Here is a 26,284-nt window from a genome sequence, read left to right as displayed (position 1 = left end):
AGAAGGAGAAAGAGAAAACCAGGCGTAAAAATAAAGAGAAAGAGAAAGAGAAAGAAAGAGAGAGGGGGAGAGATATCGAGGAAGATGCCAAAATAGAGCTAATGGCCAAGAAAGCTCAGAGACTACATACAATAAAAAACTTAAAGGCTAATCCAGGCTCTCCAACAACGTCTCAGCCTAGAATTTCTAATATTTTCAGTCCTCTTCATAAGGATGCTGCGACTAATGCCCAAAAGAGCGAGAAATCTATGATCAAACAGCCGTGCAATACAGGTGGAGCCGGTGGAGCCGGTGTAGCCCTATTATGCCCCTAGAGAGCATCGAAAGAGAGGGAAATGCCAGCCAAGTTGCAAATATCACCAAGCAGCTCGCAACTCCAAGTGACACCATTGAAGGACCTAGGGCACCTATTATAACAAAAACAATAATGACTAACCAAAGGGAGGAATCTGATCCTAGCAAGATACTACTAAAAGGGCAAAGTATACAAAGTATACATTCAGCAAATAAAACTTACTCTGATGAAGATTCAGATTCAGATTCAGATATGTATCAAACAGGGATGTCTATTTCTAGCGAATTAAGTGAACAAAGTGACTCCAGCAAAGCCAGTATAGGACCACAAGCGGAGACTTTATCTTCTGGATCCCATGACTCGAGGAAAATATGCGAAACAAATCCAAGGAAAAAACGTGGGAGAAAAAAGAGGATAAAAAGCAAACATGAATGCAACATCTTTAATGAAGAGACTACAGACCCAGGTACTAACACTGATCAGGGCAGAACTAGAACAAATCTTCCTCGAAAAAGCCAGATCATAAAATCATTGGGAGATGCACATCGTCAGAAATGTAGCCAGACTGAGATAGAAGAAGGAGGTCAAGAAACAATAGTAAACGACTGTGGGTCTGGATTGATGAGTGAACCTTCACTAAGCGATGTTTTGAGCACAATAAAGAGCTTTCATAAGGACGTTAAAAAAGATAGCCAAAGAAATCGGGTAGCCATTGACAAACTGCAATGTACAGTAAAAAAAAGTTGAAAACATTTGCACGGAGATTTCGGAGAGAATGGCCACTGTAGAAACTCGAACTGAAAACCTGGAAACAGATGTCTGTAAATTGCAAAAAACAGAAAAAGAACATGAGGGAATAATCAAAGATCTAATGGCAAAGGTTGAGGATCACGAGAATAGATCCAGACGGAACAATCTAAGATTCCTTGGTATCCCAGAAAATTTTGAAGGAAATGATCCCAGAGGGTCTATGATTACACTAATCAAATCCGCATTCCCGGAATTGGAGGCCTGGGACTTGGATAGAGAGGTTCAGCGTGTTCACCGCTTCCCTTTGACTCAACCGAAACATGCTCACAAAACACGCCAATATCCTAGGGCTATGTTGATCTACTTTGGAAACTTTCTTCTTAGGGAAGCAATTTACGATCTTGCAAGACCCACAAGCCAAAGGGAACATAAAGGGTTCAAATTCTTTGCTAGGCCTGATTTTGCGCATGCTACCGTAGAGCGTAGGTGGAGAATGCGCCAACTATTTGCACCATTTGAAAAAATTGGTGCTAAGGTTTTCTTACAGAATACGGCACGGTTGAAAATTATATTTAAAGGCTCAACCAAAAGCTTCACGAGTGAAATACAAGCCGAAGAATACTTAAGGGAAATTTCAGAGATGGAGACCCGAAATCCGGGGAAATAATAACATGTAAAGGAGCAGTACATGAAAAATGAACACTTTGGGAAACCACGGGGTAGCACCGGGATGGATAAATATGTCAGACACAATGGGAGGTTAAGCTTAAATGAATACGATGAATGAAAAACTGCACTGGTATAGAGGTTGTGGTCAATTATACTTTCTTTTTTTTTAGAAAAGAACCTGTCCGGGCAACGGTGTGCACCTTGGCGATCAGACCATACGGGCGCCCACACCTAGGACCCGGGACCTAGGATGCCTCATGGGATGGTAAGGGAAGGGGAGGGTGGGGGGAACTCAGGGGGGACAGGGGGAAAGGGGGTGGGAGATTAGGACCAAGGAATGTCAATCACATGAAGGGTAAAAAATACTGCACTATTCTAGCCACAGACAATCGCTTAATAATTATGAAACAAAGATTTGGATATGATAAGAGAATGATGGCAACAATTCTAATTGAGTATGGCTAAGGTAAAAATTGTTTCTTTAAATATATGCGGACTCAACGATATTAAAAAACGACAGAAGGTGGCAATCGGATTACAACTAATGGAGGCTAACATCGCCTGCATACAAGAAACTCATATCGAAGGTTCTCAGCACTACTTGCTAAAGTCATTAGGATATAATCTCATTACTGCTACCACACAGGGAGTCCGGTCAAAGGGGGTGGCAATCTTAGCCAAAGGTGGGGGGCTCCAATTTGATAGAGTACTGTCCGATAAACTTGGGAGATGGGCAATTGCCGAATGCAAGTATAATAATGGTCAAAATAAAATAACAATCTGCACTATATATGGGAGTGTTTTTGATGAACCGGAGATACTAATAAAGGTCTCCAATGAGCTCGCTCATTGGCCGCTACCCATTATAGTATGTGGGGATCTTAATATACATCTCCCCGGGGACTGGATACAATGGCAGAAAACCAAGAGTTTTTCGGGCACTAAAAGATTTATGTGTGATACATAGCTTAATAGATGCGTGGCAATATAATCATTGGGGAGATCCCGGTTTCACATTTTATTCATATCCACACTCACTACATGCAAGACTCGACTATATGTTTATATCTAATTCGCTTAAAAATGTGTGCATGATAGATAAACTACCACGTCTATTATCAGACCATAACCCCTTAATTTTAAACCTATTATGTATCCCAAAGAATTACCCAATTAAGAGCTGGACGTTTGAAAGGGCCTTGCTAATGAATGAAAAGTATTGTAAACATATGAAGGCGTGGATCCCCGGCTTCATTGTAGACAATCTTGAAAGTACATCTATAGAAATAGTATGGGACACACTTAAAGCGGGTATAAGAGGAGAGACACTACAATTCTCTCTGCGAACTAACAAGGAAGGGAAATCCCATCTGGCTGCTTTACATTATAATTTAGGTAAAGCCGAAGAAAATTTGATTGTTGCTGCTCAACAAGGTCATGGGCTAGAAAGTGCATTAGCGCAGGTAGCTATTGCAAAAAATTATATTACAGAAGTAATAGTTGAAAAAGCTATCATTAAGGCAGCAGTAAACAAGGAAAAGATATATGAGTTGAGTGAAATGGTTGGGCATCAGTTAGCGATACGTATCAGAGAAGAGACATCAGTAAGCACCATTAGAGAAATTCAGGACCCAAGACTAGGCTTAAAATCAGAACCAGATGAGGTAAGGGCTTCATTTCAGAGATTTTATCAAGAGCTATATACCGAACCTATAAATGGATTGGGGGATCCAGATCAGTATTTAGATGGAAACCGAGGACCTAGATTTGAGAAGAATGACCAGGAATTGCTGGATGGACTACCGAATTGGGATGAGATCCTGCTATCCTTAAACGCATTAAAAAGCGGAAAAGCAGCGGGACTGGATGGGATACCATCTGAGTTCTATTTGAAATTTGCAGATCAATTACAAACAATATTGACGACTTTGTTTGTACACATATTTCTAGGAGGTACTCCTCCTCCCTCCTGGTCAGAGGCCAAAATTGTGGTCTTCTTAAAAAAAAAAAAAAATCCACTCGAATTAGGCTCTTATCGTCCAATCACTTTAATTAATGGGGACTCAAAAATCTATTCGAAACTCTTGGCGACCAGATTGGCACCGATAATAGATAAAATAGTATCCAAACACCAACATGGATTTATACCAGGAAGGTCAACAACGGACCATGTTCAAAGGGTGATCTCATTGTTCGACTATGCAGAATCTTCAGGAGACCCTATGGCGCTTATACTTCTCGACGCTGAGAAAGCTTTCGATAGGGTCTCCTGGAGATTTTTATGGACGGCAATGCTCTATAGTGGAATCAATGACAAATTTATTACGGCTGCTCGAGGACTTTATAATAAACCGAGTGCTAGAGTATTAGTTAATGGGCTCCTATCTGAAAATTTTGCAATCACAAGAGGAACCAGGCAGGGATGCCCCTGCTCACCGCTTTTATTTGCAATATATATCGATCCATTTATTCGTTGGTTAGATAACTGTGTATATATATCACCAATCACAATACGTAGGCATAATACTAAAACATTGGCATATGCCGATGATATCGCGATTGTCACCAGCGATCCCAGTATAGCTATGCCGGTAATAGAAGAAGAGGCATACCTATTTGGAGTAGTGTCTGGATACAAACTGAATTCTAACAAAACCCAAATCGTGTTAAACAACAAGATTGTGATGGTTGATCCAAGAGTGACTGAGGAGGCCGTATACCTAGGGGTAACAATAAGTGCAAAAATCACAAACATTGTCGATATTAACTTAAAACCGCTGATTTCCCGAACAAAGAAGGAAATGATCCGATTGGATAATCTACATTTAACTATAGGGGGTCGTTGTAACTTGATTAAGATGGTTTTTTTGCCTCGATTTTTATATTTCTTTAGGACCATCTGCCTTGAATTCCCCCCCAAGATCTTTGTGACTATTGACTCCATGCTTTCAAGCTTTATCTGGGGATATAAGAAACCACGTCGAGCTCTTAAAAAATTGACATTACCGAAGGAAAAGGGATGTCTATCCCTACCGAACTTTAAATTATATTACTGGGCCACTGTTATAAAATACTGTGCCTACCTGATCTCGAATGGTAGCAATAGTCAAGAGATCCCGTCTCCTCAAGAACTCCTATTAGGAGAAGATTGTGCCGGCTGCTTTTGGCGACATACAAATGATAACTATTTTAAGAAAGTCAAATTTAAGACTATTAGAGGGGCATATAAAGCATGGAGTAGTATTCGTAAGGTGTTGGGGCTCGGGCGATTTTCATTTTATACACCAATGAATAGTAATAACGATTTACCACTAATATTTCATGATACCTGTATAAACAGATGGGTATCGGCGGGGATGGTGCAACTGGGCTGCTTTTATAAACAAGGCTGCCTCAAGATGTTTGAGGATCTACATGAGGAATATAATATCAGCCATAGGGATTTTTTTAAGTTCTTGCAGGTTAGAGATTTTCTAACAAAGAAAACTGGTGGTCGGGAGAAATTCCTGAATAATCAATTGATTGACAATCTATGCAGGAACAAAGAAACTCTCAGGATCGGGGAAATCTATGAATATTTTAATGTAATGGCCCTAGATGATATGGAGAAACAATACGCAATGTGGCAGGAACAACTAGAAGTACAGTCAAATATTCCCCGCATGGCATACGACTTAGCTTTGAACTCATTGATGTCAATTAAACTACAGGCACAATTTTATAAAACCTTTTTCTGCCTTTACTATACCCCTAAGAAGATTGCTAAATGGGGAACAGGGAAGGGAACAACATGCCCTCGTTGTGCACTATATGGGGCCGATATTATCCATATATTTGCTACATGTAACACTCTTACTAAGCTGATTAATGATATCTCGGAATTCTTATCAGAGGTCTGTGAAACAAGAATAGAAATCTCAACTGAAGAAATAATACTTGGTGTGGCAAATCGGGAATTGCAGACAAACACTCAGGGGCTAATATTTGTGGCCATGGCAATACTTCGACTTACAATTGCATCAGCTTGGTTAGATCCAGAGCCACCGGCATTTCAACAATGGAGGGCTAGGTTTTTAGCCACCTGTAATCTGGAGGTTGCAATTTATAAAAACAAAGGCGTTAAAAAAAGATTAATGGGTATGCGGATCTGGTCACCAATGCTATCATGGATCCAGAGACATACTTGATTGCATTTAGTGTATATAGTATTATTTACATATATATTTCTTTGTACTTCTATAGCACAGTGAAAATTAACTGATGCATGTATATAATAAGCATATAGTAGTATACTCATATGTACTCCTTTTTTTAAAACTTTATAAGCAATCTTGGATTATAGTATTATTTACATATATATTATTTTGTATCCCTATAACGTAGCTTAGACCAACAGATGATGTATGTATATATTAAGTATGTGGTATTATGTACACGCATGCCTTTTTGGAATCATATAGCACATTCCGGATTAATTTCTATTGTATGTTGGTATATAGTGGCTTGTTAATTTATCTATGTATCTATGTTTTTTTCTTTTTTTTTTCCTCGATATGCCCTTGGTCAGGGAAAGGGGGGTTGGGGGGGGGGGGATGTATTAATTATGTAAAAATTGTCAATAAAAATATAAAAAAAAAAAAAAAAGAGACATCCCAAAACCTCCTTTCACTGGACCCTGCTCCATAACAAAGGGCTTCAGGAATGTTATAGGGACTACCTCCAATCTACATTCCCTGTCAAGGAAGCTCTCTCCATCTTCCATTTTTTGAACTACTTTTAAATATGAGATCCAAAATGGAGTTTTGTGCTCCTGCAGTCACGCATGCACATATATGTGCTCATTCTGCCATATAACACATTATAAACAGGCATGTACCCTCCATTCCACAAACAGATGGAGCACAGGGCTTGAGTGAAGGGACTGGCTGAACCATTCTTTCAGCAGCCGTGACCACTAGTCAATTAGTCTTTAACCTACATAGGTAGCAAGAAAAAGGTCTGCCAGAATGATAGAATTACCTGCTTCTGTCCCCACTACGAGTATTTCCCAGTCCATCAAGAGGACAGAAGACATTCTTGATTAAGAAGAGGGCACTTGGTAAGTGCCTCCTAGGTCAGTAAATCCTGCTTCATCTGATCACAGGTCTTCAACATTCACACTTGAAATCCATGTGTAGTCAAGCTACGAAAAAAAGAATACAAAAGCCTTAGAGACTTGCTAAGGGGAACTCGGGAATGGGGTGCATACTCCACTGAGCCATGCAGGGGACATTCACATTCCAAGAAGTTTCCAAGTTTTATCAATGACATTGTTGTATAGCGTTTTAGGACCCTAGTGTAATTTTCTCGATTCATGCCCTTATATAGGTATGAAGTACCGTATCCTTATATAGGCATAGAAACTATAACCATATTAAGGCATAGCTCTCATAGTCCTAATACGGCTTGGCTACTTTCACTAGTTCTGAGAATCTACAACGATTTCTTGAAAAAACCCACCTTCAGCAGTCAGGGACGTCCCCCTGCATGAATATTGACTTATCCAAGAACTCATGGAGTTTTCAAAGAACTAAGTCTTTGATGACGTTATTATGTCCAATCTTACGTCAAACTCGGCAACTTCAAGGTATAAATATGCCAACACTTGCCTAGACAAACACACGGTGGTGTGGAGCAGTTCGACTATCTACCTAGACGACACAGCTCGCCGAAGCAAGTGCCGAAGGAAGCCGACCCTCCAGCAGACGCACTGAGAGAGATGCTGTCTTTTCTCTTGCCGAGAAATCCAGCTCCAGTGTTTCCAACCTACCCTTGCGGGTTGTTGGGAAATCGAGTCCTGAGAAAGGGATACCAGACCTCCTTCATTCTAAACCAAGGTACGGAGCTGATTAAGACCCTTAGAGAATTCTTGGATTAGATTCTTGGCACAAGAATACTGAAACTAAACTACACCTCACTTACTTCTTCCCTCATACTAGACCTAGGTTAGGTACACCGGGGTAGGCGTATTTTAGAAGCACCAGTTGAGTACTTTTAGTCTTTATTTATTAATGTATGTATTTTATGGCTTAGAAACCATATCACGCTTTTACAGTATTATTTTGTAATACTCATCGTACTGTACGCATTGTACTTTGCAACCAGTATTACTATTGTAGCAGTTCATTTCCTCTGCATGAGAAAGAAGACTGTTCAATAAATAACCTTGTATTGAAAACGCCTGTCTCTCTATTTCTCTGCACCTCTGGTGAAACGAAGCATGCACGATTGACTGAGTAAAATAACTATCTATTTTTTCCGCGACTCTAGAGATCCATTTTTTATTCTTGGGAAAACAAAGTTGTCATGTTTATGCGGTTGTCAGAAACTAATCCCTTCTTGTTTATTCGAGAAAGTTTCTAGTGACCTCTGAGCTAGCTGGCACTCACAATTAAGTCTAGTATATTCGATAGAGATCTAGTAGACCTCAGTCCTACGTCAAATCTATGGGATATATTATTCCAATGCGCAGAGCCTATTGGGAATATAGGAACTACACTACAGCATCTAGAAGTCAATGGCAGATGCATATTTGTGGGGAATTGGAGTAGAGTTTGATGTAAAATGCAAGATGTTTTGAGACTCCTTGCAGCGATGTGGTAACAGAGTTTAATATCGGTTGCAAGGTGTAGACATTTCGCGCCTGTTTAGACCTTGGTCCAACAGTGGATCATTTGGCTCCATGCATAATTGAAAGTGAGCACTCTGGCAATAAATCAATCAGGGGTTTGTAAGGCGAGGTTACTCACCCATGAGGGTCTCAAGGTGCTGGAAGGTGGGGCTGCTGATCCATCTGGGTGTGGAGGTTCAGTTGAAGAGTCAGGTCTTGAGGTCCTTCCTGAACTGTGTCAATAATGTGGATTGTCTGAGGTGGAGGGGCTGGGTGTACCAGATTTTGGCGAAAAGGTAGGAGAAGGATCTTTCTCCATTTCTGGTCTTGTGGATCCGTGGGATGGAGGCCATGTTGAGTTGGGTGTAGCTGAGTTGTCTGGCGGGTGTGTGGAAGGCGAGGCAGTGGTTCAGATATTCTGGCCCTGTATCATGGAGAGCGCTGTAGGCATGTGTGAGGAGCTTGAGGGTGATTCTCCTTTTGATAGGAAGCCAGTGGAGTTGTCGGAGATGTTGTGTCATGTGGCTGCGGCGAGGGATGTCGAGGACCAGTCTGGCTTTTGTGTTTTGGACATTCTGTCGTTTCCTGAGTTGTTCCTGGTTGACGTTGGCATAGAGTGCGTTGCCGTAGCCCAGTCTACTGGTGATGAGTACATGGGTGACCGTCTTTCTGAATTCTGTGCGGAGCCATCTGAAAGTCTTTCGAAGTAGGCGAGGCGCGTGAAAACAGGATGAGGATACTGCATTGATTTGGCGGATCATTGAGAGCAAGGAGTCCAGTATGACGCCAAGGTTGCAGGCATGGTCCGTAGGGGTGGAGGAGTTCCTAGTGCGGACGGCCACCGGAAGTCGTTCCAGGCTGGGGGGTAGGTCCCAATATCTGGGCTTCCAGAAATGGGTAATCTCCTGTCTCTAAACACACACAGTGCTCCTGAACTGGTCAGGGTGCCCTGAGTCTATGAGTTATTTCATACTGATTCACAACGTAATTGGTGAATTTAAACAGTCACCCAGTTACTTAATTATTATGGCGGTCCCTCTTAGTCCTAAAATGTTTGGTTCCCAGACTTTACCCATTTTGCAACAAAGACCCTTGTCTAGCTAAGTGGATCTTTTCTCAGGGAGGCCTTCGATCATTCTTTTCGTCGCCTAATGCCTGAGTCCATCATTAGCCAATCTGGACTTCTTCGTTCACACTGTGTGTTCTGCAGGCAGCCAGGAGAATATTTACTCTGGCCCAACAGAAAGGCTTGACAAAGAACATCAGTTCGCTTTTTTTGTGTTAAATGAAGTGCTGAAGAATCTGGCTGGGTACGCGGTGGCTAAGGTTCTGGTACTCTTACAAAACACTTTGCTTTTTAATCTTATAATCAGTCTGCAGAAAAGGATGTATCAGTAATTACAAATTACCTTCCACAATTGGTCTTGTACTGGCAATCCACTGAAGCCCCCTTGTGAAAATGAATGAACCTATTCACAGTGCTTTGCCCATAAGTATACGTGTAGTGAAAAGTAGCGAAAAGGACAAAGGTGAGGTGGGTGATTAGTGGGTGGGGGTTTGGGGGTAGTAGAGTTGGAGGTGGCAGTAAGGGCAGAGTCGTGGTGGGTAAATGGTTGTCGCACAACCTTTAACCATTACTGTGCCACTATGTTACTGAGCTTTTCCTGGCATCTCGGGATAACTACCACCTGAGTATCGAGGAAGGTGGTTTACCTGTTAAACCCTGACTAGGGTCAAAATCCGATTTTATCTCTTAAATAACATTTCCTCAGTTCATCGCGTTTTGTGTAACGTGAGTACCTGTTTTTCATAAGGTGGGTTGCTGGCTGAGAGCTGAACTGGGACCTTGAACCTACTTCACACATGGCACCGAGCAGCCCACCAGATGTGAATGGCGTTTGATCACTTACATCTCACAATTCTGTTCTGCCTTCTCCTTTTTCCGAGTGCTCTTTTTTTAAAAAAAACTATTCATTTCTTCATTCCTTTTCTCACAGCCCCTGGAGTCCAAATGATTGATCGTCTTCAGCTGCAGAAAACATGCAGCCAGGCAGGTTTATAGAGCTGCTTCCAGCTTCAGTTCCTGCTCTGAAAGACGTGACATTTAAAAGCAGCCGCTTGGTATTGCATACATATGGCTCTGATGGTGCCTTTGAAAAGCAAGGGAGGTGTGGTGCTTGTCCGCTTCTGGAATATATGGCTCACTTGGACTCTGTCCGCCTTTGACCTCGGTGCACCTGCCCCTTGTTTCCATGGAAACCAGATGGTTAGATTTAAGGGATGCTGTTATGTAAAAACTATCAGGGACTCAAAACTCTTAAGAAAACTCTTCAGTATATCTAAAAGAAAGCAATTTGGTGCTTAGTATCATAAATATTGAACAGTTTGATTATTAACAAGCATTGAAAAAGTCAGTAGGTGTCACTTTTGAACAGTCCCCGCCCACTTTGACGCAGATGACAAATGTATGCGAATAGTGGACCTACAGACATTCTTGCAGGCGCAAACCAACACTCCTACCACCACCAACACTTAAAAAATTATACCCAAGCACACAGACCAATAGACATGAAGTCACCCATAAACACAGCCGAACAGAATCCTTATGTTGGCAGCGTCTGTTGAGCAGTCCAAGGTTCTTTGAGGGAAGGTAAGGTGTGAGGCATACATATCCGCGAGACTGAAAGTACAAACGGTAATCCCAATAAATTGATTGTACAATCAAATACTTGCTTTTATTAAAAAATTAGTATTCTAATATAAGCACACAAAACATAGAGGAAACACACTAAATAATATGTCTCTTAAGGTTGGCGCTCTAGAGTTGTTATAGGCTGTATTCCGGAGTTCCTCTGCCCCTTCTAGAAAGGCTGTTATTCCCCATTTGATACCGGAGATGACTTACAGACGTGGCCGATCCTATTTCACCTGTGACTGAGTTTGGTTTTAAGAGTCAACTTCAGCAGCGGTACAGGCCGAATTCATGCAAGTTCCCAACACATTTGCTGCCCTTGAACAATCTTACCCATTCAGATGACAACTGCAAGAGGAACAGCGCATGTCTCTGCAGGCTCATGCCTCCAGATGCTGAGGGTCCACGGCCTCTTGCCGTCTTTCCCCGATGATGTGTTGGGCCTCCTGAGTCTCCAGATAGCCCATGTTTGTGTTGGACATCCTTTTCCATGCCTCCTTGCAATCAATACGCGTTCCTAGCAGCAGGCTGGGTAAAACCTTCCAGGGCAACAGCCATGACTCTGTGTTGGCTCCTTCCTGGCCCATTGGGGGAGGGGTCGCTGATTGGTTCCGCACAGGGGTGACAGCCCTTACTACACTATGTCCCCATCCTGGCGAAGGGTGGAGTGTTTAGTTTATGGAGGCCGCCTTCAGGCATACCGGAGTCTCAGTCTGGCTCTACACAAGTGCAATAACCCTTACTTCACGGTAGCCCCCACCTGACATACGGCGGTTGCCAACTGGTTCTGCATAAGAGAGACAGCCCTTACTTCACAGTGGCACAATCCTAACACACAAGGGTAGCTGTTACATTTCTGTAGTGGTCCTGACCGGACAGGGCATCTCACACGTTGCTCACTGGGATCTACTCAGCAGGATCCCCACTGTGTCTTACTCCCTGAAGGGACTTCCCTCCTCCTCACAGGATCCACTGCTTCTGGCAGGCTGACAGGCAGGCAGAAGACTGGTGCTCCAGGTTCTCGGGGCAAGTGGTCTTGAGGTCTGGGGTGATGGTCTCTCACAGAGCAGGGAACTGGCAGATCTTGATCCCTAGTCCTGGTCCCAGCAGCTAGACGTCTTGATGATCTACTCTCCTGAGGTGCAGTGCTGTTGAACAAATTGTGAGACGCATGCTCCCACCTTTTAAGCCCCAATCCAGATACAGATGTGATTTAGCGTCTGGTCCATTGAAATTCAGGATGTGGGTGTCTACTCCTTTGACGTACCCTCATATCTGCCCTATTGTTTCTTGAATATGATTTCACTTTGAAAAAAACAAGGGCAGGAGGTGTTTGGCAAAACAGAAGCAGTTGGTTTAATTAAAAGCTGTGGCCAGGAGTACTGCACACATAAACGGGTCTGAGGACTGACTCACAGTACAAATGTTTTAAGCGTCTTTTTATATATTTCGTGAAGCATCATAAAATAATTCATAGATCCTGTTTAGGGTGAGGAATGCAGTCTTAGTCATGCAGTTATAAATTACTTCAACCTTGTCAGATCTGGGGGTCTCTAGTTGGCAATGGTATTCACCTTTGTCCAAATAGGGACCCTTACTTCTAAGTCAGGATAAGGGGATTATGTATGTGTAATGTATTGCGACTTATATAGCGCACGTATCACCCGAAGGTATCAAGGCGCTTGCTTAGGGAACCCGTCCTGGTATTCCCCTGTGAGATACCCCGGCAGGGTATCCACAAGGTGAAAGCCAGGCATCCCGCCGCGAGGGGCCGTAGTGGAGATTAAGCAAGCTATTGCCCAGAGTCGCAGAGTGTGACCCCGTGAGTCGAGTAGGCACCGGCGCGAGAATTGTCGAGTCTGTGGAATTTTTTGAGCACGAGACCCGCCAAGGCGGGGAATCGAACCCTGGTCCACGGCCGATCTCAGCTTCCGGGTCTGCCGCCTCTAACCACTGAGCCACGCTTCTCCACCCACTCTCCACTTCTCCATTACACTCCTTAATAACCCCTGCTCACCCCCTTGGTAGCTGGGCTCGAGGAGACAGGCTTATCTCAGAGGCAGTGTGTTAAGCATTTGTGAATATACACAGTAATACAGTGAAAACACTACAGTTGGACACAACACAGGTTTTATAAAAATAAGTATTCTTTATATAGACCTAATACAAGACTACAAACGACAAAAATCCACAATACTACACTTAAGATTGCTTTATAGATGATCAAAGTTACTTAGTTCAAGTTCATGATACATGCGACAAAGTTCTCAACAAAGTTCCTGGATACGTAACGCAAAGTAAACAAAAGGCTCGCAAAAGGGAAATGTGTTGGTTCCGTGATCCTGGGAGATGATGCGTAGGGGATGTGTCATGATTCTTACTGGTGTGCAGGTGATGCGTAGATTCTCGGCCTGGGGCCAATTGCGGTGTGCAAGATGGCACCTTGATGCGATGCGATGATCCGGTTGAGATACGAGAAGATGGCGCCCTTGATGTGGCGATGCGATGACGATGCGTAAACGCCCTGGCAGCCTTGCGACAACTCTGTACTTTGGAGCCACGACAGGCCCTGCGACAGGCTTCTCCGGTGATGCGATGGTGACTCTCACGATGGCGCCACGGTTCTCCGGTGATGCGACAGCAGGCAGCTTTGATGAACACACGCTTCGAGGGAGATGCGGCGAAGGCTCGCTTCTCTGGCGATGCGAAGATTTCAGCTGCGGTGGCGACACGCTTCTTCTCGATGGGTCGCGCTTCCAGCCCCCAGCGATACGTAAATGTCTGGAGTTGAGAATTCCCAGCAAGGAAATTCAGAGGGGAGCTGGAGATGAAGTCTTTTGTCCCTTAGACTTCAGCAGGAGGCAAGCACAGTTCAAGCCCTTGGAGAATATTCTGAAGATGATGAAAGTCTTTAAAAGTTCCTTCTCCTTTCCTTGTCAATGAAGCAACCACTGCAGGCCAACCCAGCAAACAGCACACTAGCAGAGGGGCAATAAAACTCCTGCAGCCTCCTTGGTTCTTCTCCTTGGCAAAAGGTGTCTTGTTCCAGAAGTGATCTAATTTCTTGGGATCAGGTCCCAAGTCCCAATATTTATACCCCAAAATCCTTTGTTCTCTGAAGGCAGAGAGGCCTCTGCCTAGTCCGAACCAGTTCCTGAGCACTTTGTTTACATGACTCTCTTCTTCCTTTCATTGTGCAGGGCAAAGACATCAGCCGCCCCACGCGAGGTGGAGCCAGCACAGGGGAGGGAAGATACAGCTCTGGAGCACTTTGTTGACATGATTCCTTCTCTCCTTTCACAGTGCAGGGCAGAAACATCAGACAAGCCACAGGAGGTGGAGCCAGCATTGTAGAGGAAAGGCCCAACCCTATTCAGGTCCCAGGTGCAACTCCTCCCTCCCATCTAGATGCAGATCTCTCTATTCACCCCTGGGCTGCCCCAGCCTGTCTCCTGGAATCCCCCAGCCCTATCACTCACAAACACAGACAAGGAATACACAACCTAGCAGAGGCAGGCCTGGACAATTAGGCAAGAAAATACCTACTTTCTAAAAGTGGTATTTTCAAACACAGAATATTTAAACCAACTCTACTAAAAGATGTATTTTATTATTCTGAGTTCAGGCATATTAAATTGGAATTTCTACCATGTTCCCCGAGTCCGTTAGGATTATAAGAATGTAATAATCCAACTGCCCATTCTAGCCTATGGAGAACAGGTAGCCTTCAATAGTGGAAAACAAAAATGGCTGTAATTCACTATTAGGACATGCTACACACATCAGAGCATGTCCTACCTTATACTTACAATGCACCCTGCCCTTGGGCCTACCATAGGGATGTCTAATATGAAGCAAAGGGAAGGTTTAGGGACTGTCAAGAGGGTGCATTTGCCAAGTCGACATGGCAGTACTAGACTGCACACAGGCCTTGCAATGGCAGGCCCGAGACACACTTTACAAGCTGCTTCTGTGGGTGGCACAACCAGTGCTGCAAGCCCACCAGCAGCATTTTATTTACAAGCCCTGGGCACACATGGTGCACTGTACTAGGGGCTGACAGGTCAATCAAATAACCCAACCATGGGGAGGAACTCTGGAGGGTGCTTAGGGAGGAACTCTGGAGGGTGCTTCAGGGACTGGGACTTCCCCCCTATATTCTATCCCTACTCATCAAACTCCACACCAGTAATTATGCCCAGGTCCGATGGGGCAAAATGGGGAAACAACGGACAGGATACCGGTCTGTCGGGGAGTCAGACAGGGTTGCGTGTTAGCTCCCACACTCTTTTCGCTATACGTAAACGGTGTGGTTGAGCATCTCCAGCAAGAACCAGCGGACGCACCCTGTCTGGGAGGAGTAAGGATCCCCACTCTGCTCTTCGCAGACGATACTCTGCTTATTTCAAAAACTCCACAGGGCCTACAGAAGCTATTGACCCGCTTCCAGGACTTCTGTGTATCCAGGGGTTTGGTTATAAACGTGGCAAAAACTAAATATTTGATTTTGCACCCCCCAAGGAAATTAGGAAAGCCGCCTGTCTTGAACCCTGCCCCCTTGGAGAAAGTCTCAGAATTCGACTACCTAGGGCTACGTATTACTGACAATATGAACTGGTCCGCCCACATTGATAAGATGGTTCTCAACCATAAAAAGGTCGGAGGTGCTTTGCTCAGAGAATTTCGAGCATCTCCGAGACAAGCGGTGAGCCCTGCAATTGAGATCTATGAGGCGAGAGGCGTAACATCAGCATTGTACGGGGCAGAGTTATGGGGCCATTGCAATATGGACTCTTTCACGAAGGCCGAGAACAAACTCTTGAAGGATCTCCTAGCCCTCCCCTTAAGCACCCCGACAGTACCGGTGCTCCTGGACGTTGGCTGCAAGAGTATTAAAGATCAGGCTCGCCTCCGCCCACTGCTTCTTTGGTCCCGCATTTGGAGGGTTCCGGAGCTGAAGTCTTATGCTGACGGCCTGGCAGAGATAATGGACATGGGAGGTTGGGCCAAGATCAAGTGGCTGAGGGACATAAAAAGTCTTTTGGGGGAGTTGGGCTTGGGGGACTGTTGGATCTCAAAATCTGCTCCACCAAAGGCTGACCTCAAAAAGTTATATTGGGAGTGGGTTTCTGGCAACCTCATCAGGAACCATCACCATTGCAATTTGACTACATCTTTTTTGGAACTAAAGGATGTGGCTATTTTTGAACCCTTTCTCGACCTAATCTCCCTGCCAGTTGACAGGTCCCTGTACTACAAATTTAGGGTAGGCACCCTTCCGATTGGGACCTTTGTATCAAAATGGAAGGGAGCACACCGAACGTCCTTTTGTGCACTCTGCCCATCCAGGCCAGAATCTGTAGCACATATACTCTTTGAGTGCCCAGACTATATTAAACCCAGAAGACATTGGCTCAAACCCCTTTTCAAATGCCTGGGAACACGTAGGCATTTGGTCGCACTACGGATTTTAATGACTGATTCTGCCCCTCTAATAGTTTGTGGTGTTGCCAAGTTTTTAAAACATTCATGGTTGATCCGTTGCAAGAGACTCTCAGTTTCAATTTAATTCATTTTTTAGCTAGCTTATCATGGATTATTTCCACTTTTATCTGTCTTAACATTTAAATGTCTAATGTACATTGCATTGTTTTATAAACATGTCTCATGTGAATGTATGCTTTCAAGATATCTTGCATATGGAATAAAAGCTTTCAACCAACCCAATCATGGAATCACCAATTAGTACCTCAATTTAACATAGGGAGCACTTGCACTGTGGCACTGAATAGCAGTGGCACAGTGCCTAAAGTATATAACCAGCAAAAACATATCAAAACCAGAGGAAGCAATCCGTCAAAATGGAAGGGAGACTCACGCCAATGATGCCAGGTCTAACACACCTGATGACAAATGCAGGTGGGTTTCGACTTTGTGTTGACCCAGTGAGGGCCAGTTGGTAACATGTCCTGATGTACAGCATGGGGAGCATGTGATCACTGCGTGTGATGTGTGTGTTGTCTCCAGATTGACTGAGTGTTCCTAACTTCATGTGGCATCTAACTTTATTGTGTTTTGGGAACGTGTGCCCCTCTGACAATGTTTGCTTTTTTGGGGCCAATTTCCTTGGACCACTGTGGTGTTGCTGCTTATCTGTGGGACTAATCTGGGTTTTTCCTTTACGCACGTTTGTCCTGCTGGTTATATGCACCCCACCTGTTATCTGTCAACCAGTAGCTTTAGGACTAGGTTACAGGGCCTGCCTGAACACGTATTTCTGACTCAAGATTGATGGAGAGGTTGTATCGGGGGATTTCGACAACAGTGACTCTATTTCGTTTCCATACATACAGGTATCATTGAGTACATCAACATCAATATTGACACTATCCTTTGTCCTTGACAGTCTGCTAAGCAGGAGTGGCTCCACGTATGGTTGATCTACAACAAAGGCCAAGGAAGTAAATGGGGAACATATCTGGCTGTCAGCCTCCATTGGACTATACCTCCTAAAGTTTCAAAGGCCTAAGCCTTCCCTTTTTTCATGATTTTCTGGTCAACGTTTTCAGCCCTAACGTCTACCTGATGATGAGCCCAAGCCCGACTACCCAGTAACTCTTCCTGGAATCAAAGAAACTTTTGCTGTGCAAAGAGGATGCTTGGCTCCCGGTCCTCCAGGATGTGTGTTCCCATCCCCCCCCTCAATAATTTCAGCAATCCACAACTCCTGTATGTGGGTTGTAGCCCTTCACTCCACTAGCCTTTCAGCCCAGTTATTGCAAAATGGAAGCCGCAGGCCTCCAAGTAATGCATCATGCACAAGCACATATTCATCCCGGCACTCACATCTAAGTATCACATGCTGCCTAGTGCTACACACAATAACCGTGTAGGGGAAGGGTGAGATGACGCAAGGAAATTCAAGTTGTCGAGAACAAGTTTTTTAAAAACCTTCTATCTGTCTCACAATCCACATCTGGCTACATTGTCCATCAGGAGTTTGGAGCTGGCTTTCTGGAGGATTTAATTGCTATTGCACCTCTCCTGAAGTGGATCTCTACTTGGTTGAACCCTGAATTAGAGTTGAACCGTGAAGTATTAAGAGACTGCCTAGCTCTTGATCAAGCGAATCGTATCCCCTGGCTGAGTTATGTCCATAGGCTGACAGGGAAATTGCGTCGACCAGAGATATTTAACTTGCCTGATAAGTTGGTGGATGGGGATATGAAATGGGCGAAGGATTCATATTTTTTAATGGCTGCATGGATAGAAAAGAAAAGGAGTTGGTAAAACCAACCGTAAGAGCTCACCAATTGTTAATAACATCTTGTTCAATTGAACCATACCTGAATACTGTTACAAATCCCAACCACCATTTTCTTCTGGTCAGATTCAGGTTGAATCATCAACTTCATTTCCTCCTCGCTGATCCTCTGGGATGGAAAATGGTGGAGGATTTGGGGGTATGTTTCTGTGATGACTTTTCTACCCAGGACACAATGCACTTTATCTTTTTTTGTGAACATTTTTTGCACATTCGGAAGCGTTTTATTCTCCCAATTTTAAAAGATAAAGGTTTCTTGCAAGTCAAGCCAGCACTTGTCTATTTGCAGCTGCTATCTAATGTGTGGGAGACCTTTAGTATAGCTAGCTTTCTTACCGCAGAAGTTAGATTGAGGAGGAAAATCAAGAAAAAGGCAACTGATTCTCGTGATCTAGTTTGAATTAATTACATTTAATCATGTCTTTAATTGGACCAGTGTTTTTTTAAGAAAACATCCCAAAAATAATTAATTATCTGTTTAATATTCATCCAATGTCTGAAACTTTTTATTGTGATTCATGGTTTTACAACTTAATTTTATGTATTGTATGGTATGCTTTTATGGTTTTAAATTAACCGAATAAAGTACTTTTGACTGACTGACTGGGTGAGATGAGGACAGAGCAGCACAACTTTATTAGAGTGGGCCAATAGACTTCACTCTTGTGACACAGGTAGAAAAATTTGTAGATGCTGCTAATCACAAAACATATATACTGCCAACACCACGCATGTTTACTTAACTGCAGGTAAGGTCAGTAGCCCATGGTGCGCCACTGCTGATCTAACAAGACCACATTACCATGAGGCATGCTAGGTCATGGCGCACATGCATAATCCATGTTCGCCCATGACCCAAAGATTTGTATCAGGGATCCAGATATCCATGCAGCTGGGACACTCTGAGCAGGGGTGCACCTCAGTCACCATGCAGGGTAATGTCCCAATGCAGAGACGCAAGTAACATGCAGGAAATACACCTTTTCTTTTTTTCTTTGCCCCCTGTGAACAGGATTTGTCACTGATCTGCTGCCCCATGGGTGGAAAAAAAGCCCAAAGCCTTGAAAGCATACCTGCTTTTAGAAGCACTGTTAATGTTTGGGTAATGTACTAACCTAATTGCTTAACGGTAAATGCATTGCCCAGGTACCTAACAATATACTTCAAACTACTTGCCCATCATGAAAGTCTATGTGCCACACCGGCCTTCAGGAACCGCCTGGCACTCTAGCAGACATAGGCCATACACTAGTTTTCTAGCTATGAAAGTTGCTTTGAAGAGCATTGTGAAGGGCTAATTAACTGAAGATAATTACCATTAGGGTATTTACAATGTCTGGCCCCTGACAGTGTTGGACTGCACAGGAATTCTTTATTCTGTGCCTTTTTCACTGTGCAGAACAAGGAAGGCTTGTTCTGCAAGACGTTTTTCCCATACACTCATTTACTTTTCAGTCTGGGACAAGCAGATACTAAAACTTCAGTAACAGCAGTTTTGCATCCGCTTATCACTAATTGGAAAAAAATCAAGAATTTCACCCACTCCTACTCTTTGGAATGTGTCTATGACAATGCAACTTGCATGTATACCAACCAAGCACTAAACAACAGGATAGCCCAAAGTCTGAATAAGATCATTTAAAATAAGGCAGATAAGAAGTTCTACTTTGGGGGCGGGATGTAATGTACTGCTCTTCGCACTCCCATATCCCTTGTATTGCTGTTCCATCACGTATCTTGTTGCTATAATAATACATATGCAGCTTCACAGTACAGTATATTAATTGTTTTAACAAATGGCCTGCTCATATTTGCCACATCTCTTCTTTTGAAAAAGTTCACAAGAAGCTTGCATTGAATATAAGATGCTTTATTCTTATATACAACCCCTGGGCACAGGGCTACTTCATCCTTCAGCAACTTCTCATATCTGACTGTCCCCTGGATTCTACAAGCCAGAATCCAGTGAACCTAACATCTGACCACAAGGTAGTCAGGGATACACTTGCCAGGATACAACATATCTTCCTCTCTACAAAACAATGAAAACAAGCTGAATAATAAAATTAGTACAAGAACTAGTAAAACAAACGGTTAAAAATAGATTAAGAATTAACGTAATCCTTCATCCAAACAGGTTTGGACTTAACACCTTTCAACACTTCACATTCTGGATCGTTAGATGGTATGTTATGGATAGGTACGGAACCCTGATCCTTCGACCAAGCATCATGTTCCAATTTATTACACTTGGTTACACTCCTCACATTCCACCTCTTTCCATCATTCAACCACACACTGTTACCATCCACTTTTGTGATCTGTTTGGACCGAGACCATTTAGATTAACCTGTTTTCTGACTGCCCACTCACCAGTACTAAATTTTACCATTCTTCTCTTAATTTTGTCATTGTGTCTTTGTGTATATCTGTTCTGATAATCTTGTACTCTGTTCGATATTTCTTCCTTAGATATTTGTTTTGAAACCGAGTCACACATCCATGCAGGTCTAACCTTACTGCATGCTACACGACCTTTAAGAAGACTGAAAGGGGATTCACCAATAGCTGAATGAGGTATGTTCCTGTAACACCATAACATCTCCTTTACGGCATTTTTGCAATCATCACCATTTGCACTGGCTAATTGTATATATTCCTTTAAAATTCGGTTAAATCTTTCCACAAGACTATTTTCTCTTGGATTGTAAACTGCAGTGGTGAGATGTTTAACACACATGCTTGTTACATATTTGGTAAAATCATCAGCTATAAATTGTGGTCCATTGTCGGTTAAAATAGAATTAGGGTAACCTTCCCTACGAAACACTTCTTCACAAAACTCAATTATATTGATAGCTTTGATATCTTTTACAAAAGATACTTCTGGCCACTTGCTAAAATAATCCATAAGAACAATAGCATATATGTTGTTTATCCCTGTAACATAAAAAGGACCACATATGTCAATTGCCACTTTTTCCCAAGGTTTAGAAGGAAAAGTGGTATGTAGAATAATTGTTCCTTGCGACTTGTGAGATTTGTCATTGCACATGCACGCAACACAATGACGTACACATCTATCAATATCTTTATCCATTGCTGGCCACTAATCATACCTAGCTCTTCTTTTCATGCTTGACATGCCACTGTGACCCTCATGTAACAATGTTAGTAATCTCATCTGTAGCTCTAAGGATACTACTAGTCTGCTACCTCTTCTGAGAATGACATCAGTGAAAGATAATTCAGACCATACCATTCTGTAATCTGTGAGTTCATTCTTATTAAAGATCACTGATTTAATCTTAGCAATTAACTTGTTTACAATTTGTTGTAAGATATTGTCATTAAGTACAGCTTGTTTCCCCTCTACCCGCCATTCTTCTTTGTCGTCATGAGAATCACTGTCCTTATGAGGTAAGGGTAAACAAGATAAACAGTCAGCATTGACATTTTTAAGACCAGGCACGTATTTTAATTGAAAATTGTATTCTTGTAAACGATATAGCCATTTTGCTATTCTTGGTGTTGCTCTGGATGCACCCTTTGGTGGCAAAAATATCAGTCTGTGATCAGTTCTGAGCTCGAGAGCTGTACCCCTAATGAATATTTTGAAATGATCAACACCCCACCAGCATGCTAATGCTTCTTTTTCGATCACTGAGTAAGTTGCCTCTGCTCCTTTAAGGGTGGGTGAAGCAAAGGCTATTATGCGTTCTAGTCCATCTTTTCTTTGCATTAATACTGCGCCTAAACCGTATGCACTGGCATCTACTACAAAAATGGAAGAATCATGTGGCTAATATGGTTTCAAGGCTACTGCTTTAACAATGTCAGATTTGAAGTTGTCAAAAGCTCGTTGGCAAGTATTTGACCAAACAAAAGATGTACCTTTTTTCATCAATACCGTCAAACATACACTTTACTGGCAAAATGTTGCACAAATTTTGAATAGTACTCTGCGAGTCCTAGAAAAGAGCATAATTGTTCCTTGTTGGAAGGTGCAGGAGCCTTTTCAATGGCTTCCAACAAGTTCATTATTGGTTTGACTCCTTCATTTGAAATTGTGTGGCCTAGATAATCTATTTGTTTGACACCAAATTTACAATTTTCTGCACATACAGTCAAACAGCATTTTGTAATCCTTTTAAAACTTCCCTCAAAATATCATCATGGTTGTGCAAATTATCCCCCCACATCAGAACATCATCCTGAAATACTGTCACATTTTCAATGTCTTTTAAAATACTACACATTAACGTTTGAAAAACCACTGAAGCGGATGCTAACCCGAATGGCATTCGTAAATATTGAAACGCACCTTGAGGTGTTATAAAAGAAGTTAAATGCTTTGAGTCAGAATGTTATTTGACCTGATGGTACGCATTCGATAGATCAATTGAGGAAAAGTACATTGCGTTCTTGATACTGGCCACCATTTCATTTATACGCGGTAAAGGATGGCGATCAATCCAGATATTGTTGTTTAGGTCTCTTAAGTCCACACACATGCGTAACTTGCCATTAGGTTTTTGTGACAAAACAATGGGACTAAGCCATTCTGAAGCTTCTATAGGTTCAATAACTTTAGCATCACATAATCTGTTAAGTTCTTCCTTTAATTGATTACGTAGTACAAATGGAACATTTCTGACTTTATGAACAACTGGAACACTATCTGATTTCAGGATACTCTTGTGTTCAAATTTAGTTAAACATCCCAATTTGTCACTAAATAATTTGGGAAATATTTCTTGCCATTTTAACGTTTTATCGGTCAATAATACTTGGTCAGGGTGGTTGGGATCTAATATGATTCCTAAATTCTTTTGTTCCCTCCAACCCAATAGAGCTCTCCCATGTTCTACAACATATACCTTGCCCTGAGTAGATCTGCCCTTGAATGACAATTAACATTCAAAATATCCTATTAATGGTAATTTAATGCCACAATAACCTTCAGGTTCAACATCAGGTGGTGAGAGGGCAATCTTGCCTACAGTTTCCCACATGTGTCTATTAATAATGGTCTATGGTGAACATGAATCTGCCTACAATGATGTGGCAAACTGGTTGAATAATACTTCGCATTTAGGAGGATGATAACCTTCAGACACTTCAATTTCCTGGTTATTGCAAATTACCATGACTTCAATGTCATCTTCATCGACCTTATCATCGTAATATTCATCCCTACTTAGTGTTTCTACAACATTTACCGAACGTTGCCAGTTACCATTGTTTCCTGTTTTGCACAACTTAGGAAAATGGCCTAATTTTTTACATTTAAAACATGTAAACTTGAAAGCCGGACATTTTATGAAATCTGCAGTATGTTTAGGACTTCCACATCTGGAGCATACACGTATATTTAAATTTGACTGACCTCTTCCGATAAATGGTATAGGATGGTTGGTGTTCTTTTGTCCATCTTTATTATCTACTTTCTTTCCCTTATTTACAGCATTAACATTGTGAGTGTCACCCTTATTTTGTTGTTGTTCAGTATTTAACTCTTTACCATAGTGTGATGTATTCTCCATTCTTCTAGCAGTATCTATTGTTTTTTGTAAAGAAGGATTTTTAAGATCAAGTAGTCGTTCTTGAATTTTCATGTTATTTGTACAGTTAATAAATTGATCTCTAATTAATTCTTCATGTAAATCTCCAAATCTGCATGTAGAAGCTAATGTTCTTAGAATTGCGATATATTGTTGAACACTTTCACCAGTTAACTGAGCTCTTGAAAAGAATTTATGTCTTTCTAGCACAATACTGGTCTTTTTACCATAATTTTCCTCTAAGGCTTTTAGTGCCTCAAGATATTCATCAACTGACGTATGATTGGAGCTGGTTTCACTTCCCTCACTATCAGCTGCTTCCAAAACTGTGGAAACAACACGTACAGGTTTAGGTAACGTTTTTAAGATTTTTCTGCCTTCAACCCCTAAATTATGCTTTAATAAAGCGAGTTTCCTGGATGGTAAGAAAGCTTCTCCACCTATGGCTTGTGGAAAAGTAAATTCTGCCATGTTCTGTGTCCCTACGTGTCATCCATCATATGTTATGTGTGCATGATTAAATATGCATATGTATTCCCTATGTTCGATTCAAGACGCAATTATAGTTGTGTCCACCTCTAGTATGCCAGTTTCCAGTTCTCGTGAATACTACGAATATCAGGTCTATGTAAAGCTACGTTGCCACGTTTCTCAGTGTGCACGTTATTCCATTATAAAGTCCCCGTTTCTAGGCCTCAAAAGGGCCTGGACACCAGATTCAGCTCCTGTCTCCTGAGCCCTCGCTGAGGAGCGATACAGCCCCCACCTGTATCCTCGACCCTTCACTTACTTCCTGCCTCGCAGTGCCCGGTTCAGCCTGGCTCTGCCTCTGAGTCTGCCAAGAAAATTTTATGATTCCAGTTATCAGTTCAGTCCTCCTTCTCTGCATTCCTAAGCTACTGAACTGCATCAATAGTTTCCGTCATTGTCTAGCCTTCACGTCTCCACGTTAGAGAAATACTGCATTTAATGGTCATTTAATATTCTTCATCACGCACTACATGTAGAATAATGCATGGTCCAGTCTTAGAATCAAGTTAGCCTTTCCCCTCCTGACTTCTAGTTTATATCAACATGTTCTCTAAACATCGGATACTAGATACTGCTTAGGTACATGTCGCCCTGACTCTCCAGACTTCAGTCTCTGCTCCTAGCACAGAGTTCATAGCCCCCAGCTTCTCCTAGTGATACGTCATTGCCAGTTTGCGCGCACCACCAGGTTAGAGGTCCCGGCTCCTCAGGTAGCCCCCTCCATGGTTTCCGCCCTATTCATGACATATTCTGTTACGTTTGCATCACATGTCTATGTATACGCCCTGTTACACCCACTTTCACCCTTATCTTTCGCGACTGCTACGCGTCACGCCTTTTGCTCCACCAACTGCTCCGCCTATCATATGTACTGTAATGCAACTGTTTTACTATATATGCTTGTGTATTGTTATTAAATGCTAGCGCGCTCATCCCAGATCCAGCCCCGGCAGATGCTGGGCCCTGCCATCCTATTCCTATGCAGGTTGTCCTGTTCCTGTCCTTTATGCTGTAATAAACCTGCGAAACTCCTACTACCTCGAATCTTGACTCTTATTCATTGAGCTATCTGTTATTCATTTATACATTCAAAAATAGGGTATTATTTATTTATTTACCACATAATGGCGCCCGAACAGGGACTTGCCCTTTCCCCACGCGCCGGTGAAGCCACGCCGGCCCCCTGACCCTCTGCAGCCGTGACGGAACCATACCGTGCACGTGCAGATATTTCTGCTTCAAGTATCCCTCAGGCCCACGGAGGAGACGGAGGAGGCGGTCCAGCATCCAGACGAGGCGGTGGAGGAATGCGGCGAGTCCCGACCAGAGCCCAAGCCAAGAGTCCAAGGTCCGAGGTATCCGGAGGTCCACCCGTAACTTAAGTCCGAAGTTCGTTGTCCGTCGTCGAAGCAGTCCAGTCCAGTCCGAGGCCTCCCGTTCTTGCTGCCCGGTGAGTACCATTACTGGGGTAGTATCTAGACAGGGTCAATCTAAGTGACTCTGGTCCGTGGGTTGGTGGTACCCAGACACACAAACGAAGTGTCCACTTCGGTGGATGCGGGTCCTGACGTGTCTCTTTATGAGACCGGTAAGTTTCGTACTGTTTCAGCAGTGCATCTAGTTTCTGTTTCAGTCAGTTCTGTTCTCGAGAAAATTCATATAAAGTCATATATTCTGTGTTCCGTATTCCAGGTAGTATTCTGTTCGAACTGTTATTTCTAAATGTTTTTCATGTATTTTAATGTCGTGGTATGAATGGGGAATAAGTATCGTGTTCATTGTGTATTGTATTGTGTCTAGATTACAGTCC

Source organism: Lissotriton helveticus, chromosome 7 (assembly GCF_964261635.1).
Source record: "Lissotriton helveticus chromosome 7, aLisHel1.1, whole genome shotgun sequence".
NCBI classification, from domain to species: Eukaryota; Metazoa; Chordata; class Amphibia; order Caudata; family Salamandridae; genus Lissotriton; species Lissotriton helveticus.
Note: the sequence above shows the minus strand (reverse complement) of the source record.